We start from the raw sequence: 6,982 nt of genomic DNA, 5'->3' as shown, positions 1-6,982 counted from the left end.
TGACAGAGTTTGAAAACATTAAAAATATGTAAGAAGATTATTTATAAGTATAGAACGCAAACAAGGAAAAACGCTAGCAGACGCAGTTTATTTTAGTCTGTTCGTGAGAGGTAATGGAATGTACACCATCTCCCGCGCCCCCTAGCACCAGATTATACCGAAGTCTGTTGTAGTAAAATTTAATTGACTCCATAACTCAAAGGCCAAGAAATTAAAACAACACTGAACCTTAGTACGAGGAGAAACATTTTTTTTTGATATTTCAGGCGGACTTTGTCACAATTACATCTAGCAACCAGCTTCAATTCGTCTCTCAATAGGACTGTATACAATCATGAAGTTATCTGTTTTCATCATTACACTGTTGACTGCTGTCAACATAGTGGAAAGTTTCAGCCATTACCGAGACACTTTCTACACAGACTTTGATGGTAATTTTGGTGGTCCAAGAATACTTCCGCTACGAGGTACGCCACGCTTAGCGCGACAGAGCCTATTCCCCCATCGTCTTGGATTATACAGACCAGGGTTTGATCCAAGCGCCTATTCTCTCCTTGACTTAGACAGAATCTTGCCGTTCCGTAAGTTGCTTTAATTTTGGCAAAACACTGCTTTGAATATGAAGTGATATAAATCCTTTTTGACTATCACAAAAAACAAAATGTTTAAGTAATGATTTGAGAATTTCATTTATTTGAAATCTGATTTTTGCGTATTATAGGGACACTTTTTTTGTCAGAAAAGTTTAATACCCATATTGAGCTATATCATTTTCATGCCAGATATGAATTATGTATTTTGTTTGATTTAAAGACAGTTCGTACATCTCTGGGAACACATTGTTTAACTATTTATTTGGTTTTGCGTTGGTTTATTTGTGTCAAAGTATTTCAATATGTTCTAATTTAGTGTCTAACATTGTTTGAAAAACATGACTTCATCTCATTTCAGCACCACCGTATTAGAAGTCGTGGAACTTACGGGAGGATATGTTAAAGGCTTATCAGCATTCAGATTTTATATTCCTGAATCGTTTTTGTTTCTTGACATCAAAAATCAAATTTAGTTTAAGTAGCTTGAGTCCTACATTAAATTGTATCTTAAAATGAACAAACACTCTGTAAGTACGAGGAACAAAATAAACAAAAATAAGACAGAAAAGTCTTAATATCGTTACAACTTAACAAATCATGCTTTTATGGTCAAATGTGAATAAAACATGCAACAGCCAGTATTGTGTTTGCTTTTTGACCTGGTGATAATCAGCTGGTTGTAATTTTTACTTATAGCGGTATTCTCTAGATCAGCTTCACTTCTAGCGAGTTGGTTACCATAAAAGCCACTATTATTCTCAAATTATGTAAACTTCGTTAAAAAACAGCAGCAAAAATGTCCCCCTAAAAACAAACAACGAAAAGCGTGTAACACATATTTCTGAATTGCAGCAGTTCTCATTAAAAACCCAAGCAGTATTTATATAGAATTGCAACTAGAATAACAATACTAAATGCATGCCCCCTTGTTTGAACAGGGTGCAGCCAGATATTAGCGTGTATAATAAGACTATGATAAATAGCATACTAATTAAGTAATGTGATACACTAATGTTAATGTTAGCTTTATATTGTCTGTTCTGAAATGAAAGATATGATAACAGAATTTGAAAATAGTTCCAAATAGTTAAATGGTCTGCATATATTAGTCGCTTGGGGTGGGGATGGGGAAGGAAGGAGGGGTAGGGGGTTGTAGAATCTGACGAAGTTTGCTTTGCAGCATAAACCGGATTTATATCTCTAATTGTTTGTTTGCCACTGACCGTTTCATGACTGTTCCCAATGCTATTCTCTCTCTCTCTCTCTCTCTCTATCTCTCTATCTCTCTGCGTGTTTGTGTGTGGGTCTGTGCGCGCGCGCACACATGCGTGCACCTAGTTTCAGGAGACAGTGTTCTTGTATCCTTCTTTATTTCATAACATTTTGGAGTGCTTGGGGTTCGAATTATGAATAATATTAAACTTAAAGTAATGTATGTTTTAAAAATAGATACGGTGTATTTTATTGTTAAAATTGAATCGCATTACGACCCATTATTCAGTTCTAAATCTGTGTATAATGTCAATTGGATATTCATAGATATATTGAATATGCAAGTTATATGAGATCACTATGAAGTCCGTTTTAAGAGAAATAATTTTTATATGATTAAATATATTTCATGTATAGGTTTCTATAAAGTCTGTTTCAATGCGATTATACACCATTTAGCAAAGTCATATTACAAAAACATTCTTTCATCTGCTGTTTATTCTATTTTGAAATTAACCAAATCTAAAAATTTGGAAAATAATGGATTTTAAAATCGTATACATTTGTTTCTTTAGTGATTTAAAGATTTGAAACATTTTCATCAATAATCAGCTAAGGAAATCGTGACTGCAATAATTGTATGGGTTCACTAATTAAAATGATTGATTTATGAATTTGAACAATCATTCAAATCAATTAAAACTCTAATATATTTATGTTTTTGTAATATGGTACACGGTATTACTTCTTTTCGAATTAAATCTTAGCATGTGAACATTTGGCCTATAGCCTAGCATACACAAGTAGGGCGTAGTTAACGTATAATGCACTGATGATCTTTTTTTGAAAGAAAGAACTTTATATTTCGGTATAAATAGCATCAACTGTAACACTGCTTTTTTCCCTCGGTAAAGCCCGATCTTACAACAGATTCAAATTCATTTCATGAAAACAATTCCTAACCAGTACATTTACAAATAGTAACAGGTGGAAAATTGATCACAGAACGTCAATAAAATGTTTGAAAACTTCTATATTATACTATCTGTATAATATTATATTGAGTACTATTTGTGATATTCAGAAACTGTGAAATTTTACGCGATTTGAGGGCGAAGACTTATTCAAACAAATGCACCAACATATACTTAATACATATCCGATGTCGGGTATTTCGTCACGTCAAAAATTTAGTGCCCTTGTTTTTATTTGGTGATATATCTATTTAAATACACGTCAGGCATTGATTGTACTTGCAGGTCTGTCTTTTATAGTTTCAATTGGAGGACGTAACTGGATTTAAAGTTTATAGCATTGCCTATCCCAGCATGTGACTCCAAAAAAGTATTTAAGAATACTCGGTTTGATTGTGTGCTCATGAGTAGTAATGAAATACGCAACACTTTTCACGTTTCTTGTAAAACAGAGTAAAAAGAAACAAGAAATATCTTTAAAAATGATGGTCGGCGAATTGTAATAAGGAAAGAAGTTTATGAATTTTTCATCTAACATTCATCTTTCATCTAACATTTTTCAAATTGCAAAACTAAACACCGCACTTTAACAATTTAAATGGTTCTCTTTTAATTTTTCGCAAAGGTTTCGTAGGGTTGCAATTTTGTTTCGTTTATCCTTAGACGAATAATTACAGCAGTAGTTTGATGAAGATTCATGAAGCGGTTCATGAGAAGAGGTCATTAAACGTGTTTATATTTTTAGCTAAATTGGTCCCTATCCCCATTTGTAACAAAATAGCAGGAGACCTTACGATATTGTTACACATCGAGTTTGATAAAAATCCATTACATTTTAGTGGTTAATGCGAAGAAAGGCATATCTACTTTTAGCTACAGTGGTCCCTAATAGGGCCCAAGTTCCTATATAAATAAATTTGGAAGAGGACCTTATAATGATGCTCCAGACCAAGTATGACAAAGATCCACCAAACTGTTCATGAGACGCTGTATAAAGGCATTTCTAGTTTTAGCTCTAGCAGTCCCTAAAAGGGGTCAAATGTCCCAGCTGAACAAAGTTGGCTGCAGGCCTAATAAAGATGCTACAAAACAAGTTTGATTAGAATACATGAGAAAAAATCAATTAAAACATTTTTTTATTTATTATTTTTATTTATTTCTAAAAAAGGCCAACTGATCCCGCTTTAACAAATGCATATTCGCTATTCATGAATCTTTGGACAATGACGTCACACCTATAAAAAGGTGAAGGTCAAGCAAAACATACAATTGTAATTATTTCAATATTTCTGTTTCATAAGCAAAGTTTGACCGTAGTCATATCACATAGATAAACTGTATGCAGCGTACCTTCATTTCAGTGTAATGAGATTCAGACATTATATAGCATATACATAATAAAACAGATTTCAACTGAGTTCAATATTTGCATACCATACTAAAGAAAAATATTCATATATAATAAATCAGTTAAATAATTTATAACAAATGTATCAAAGCAAACAAGTACTCATTTTAATATGCAATCTGAATAAGTCACAAAAGCATTGCTGCAAGAAACCTTTTCATATACAGACGACAATTGTAACAAGGAAAATCTTTTAAAAAGCACTTCTCTACATAAAAGACTCTTATCACACCCTTATTCATGTGATACGCAGACCGTATTCAGCTCTTTCTTTAATTTGATATATGTTGGTATTTGAACAGGTTTTTATCATATTTATTAAACTTACTTATCATTTTGAGATATATCAATATTCTTGCTAAATATACTGAGCCAAAGTTAGCTTTAAAACTGTAAACAGCGTCGTTTAGGATAAACGCTTTGTCTACATTTCACTCAGAGTAGCACAGTCAACAGAGTGAAAGAAATTGACACTCTCGTCCAATCAGGCAGAGTATTGCATAAATCTGCCATTTTGATAAATTATCTATAATGCGTTATCAAGTAATTTGATTTGCAAACTGAAGTCACGTGGCATAGGTAACGAATTCGTTCTTAGACGGCGTTCGCCGAAAAAGTAGTTTAACATATTACAACGACATGTGCTATTGAAAGATCCAATAAATTATTAAGTTTGACAGGAAAAGCAATACCACAACCTAACGCATATTGCGATGTCAGCTTAGCTGTTTTAGTGTCTTAAAACCAGACCACATGTTTAAAGAAAAGACGGGAAACAATGATTTCACAAAAATTATCATCCATTAAGTTTTAACAGATAAAGCTATTCATGAATTATTGAAATTTAATCAGCGCATTTAAATAAGACGGCCATAATGGCACTTGACCGCCTGTAGTTCACTTGAACAATACTGGTACAGGGTTACGAAAGGAAATATCTGTGAAACTATTTTTAATCGCACTAATTTTCTCCGAAACACTAAATACGTACAGGAAAAGCGACGAAAACTACTGATTATCAACTTTGACAAGTTGTAATATTGTGAACAAACTTGATATAGATTTATATGAAACTATTTCAAAATCAGAACTTTTGTTTACAAGACAATGATGTGATGTTAAATACCTTTTTCTATTTTTAGTCCTGGTAGCTATTTTTCACGCATTAAAATAGTTACAACAACCTTGGACGATGGTTCCCGTGCCTTCTGTTGCAATATTAACCTAGCGGGGATTACTGTTATTTACACTGTCATGTGATTTGTGCCTTTGGAACATTGTAGATCTAATAGTGAGGTTAGGTCCACACCATAAACCGGTTTAAACTCCCAAGTGTTTGTTTTGCAACTGACCGTTTCAAGGCGGTGCCCAACTTTGTTTTTTTTGTTCCTTGTTTTTGGTCAAGCAAGTGTTTATATTTGTGCGCATCTGGTACTATGGATTGCCCCCTTTGAAAGGCTGCGTTTTTGGGACATGGCTTTACCTGTTGGACCTGAGCTAAAGTTCTTAACCTGTCCCGAAAAGTGTCCCATTAGACATTTCTGTTATTGGGAGGTTCTTACAGTTGGAGGACAGTTTTTCTAATCCTGTTTTGGTGAAGTTCTTAAAACGATTCATGACACATTCCTGAATACACCCCAAACAGTTTTTAATAGTTCATAGCCAGCTAAAGAACAGTTTAGGAAGTGGTCAGGTCTTGAACTTTCTCGAACATTTCACTATCTGCAGTTCTGAATCTTTTCCTAAAAGGTTACTGTCCTGTCGAAAATTTCATGAACTGTTCATAAATCATGAATAAATTCATAAACTGTTCATGAAAATGTCATGAACTGAAAATGGGACTATAAATGTTTTCATGATCTAATTCCTGAACTGCTCATGAAAACATTTAAGATTTTTTCATGAACTGTTCATGAACAAATTCTTAAAGAATGTTTCTCATTGCAAAGTTGGTGCAGCCGTTCTGCGCAGGCGCGGAATTATTATCCATTGGAGCACACGGCAAAATTACTCATTTTTTTTGCATGTCCGCACGCATTTAGTGTATCAAATGTATAATATACTGACTAGAGGTTAGGGTTAGTATCACCATGGTTACAAAATATATACATTTAAGATATTTTCTTTCAAATTTAGTTAATCCGGTATATACCGGAGTCTGTAATATATCACAGGTGCACCAACTCTGTATCTAGTCACAGCCATTCTTAAAATGTGTTTATGAACAATTCTTGAATTAAATCAAGAATTGGATATAGTCCCATTTTCACTTCATGAATAATTCATGAGCATTTCGTGAACAGCTGATGAAATTTTCTACAGGGAGAAGACATCAGATCTTGGCAGAATAGATTCAACCACTAGTGGCAGATGCAGATGGATGCTCTCAGTTAACGGTTTAAGCGGTTAACTCGTCATAGCCTCATTGCCGCCTAAAGAATGAACGAATGGACGGACGGACAACGCACAGTGAGTAGTAACAATAAAATGGCGGATACTTAAATTTTATTTACTGTAACAGTAATTAACAGCCTAAAATGGTCTAGTGAATTGTTTTCGAATTAGAAATATCAATAGTTATAATGATAGAAATAAAACATTAAATGATTAAACGTTTATTTACTAATAAAAACATTTCTGCACTGAACTTTAAAACTTTTTTTTAATACAACGGAGCTAATTAGAACAAGAGGGTCTACCATAACTGTTCAAGCAACTATGAATCTCATATGACCAATCTAGGATCATCATGACCCTCTTGTTAAGTCAAATTAGTTTTGGGTAAAATACAACAT

Source organism: Mercenaria mercenaria, chromosome 3 (genome assembly GCF_021730395.1).
Source record: "Mercenaria mercenaria strain notata chromosome 3, MADL_Memer_1, whole genome shotgun sequence".
NCBI lineage: Eukaryota > Metazoa > Mollusca > Bivalvia > Venerida > Veneridae > Mercenaria > Mercenaria mercenaria.
This window is presented reverse-complemented; position numbering follows the sequence as displayed.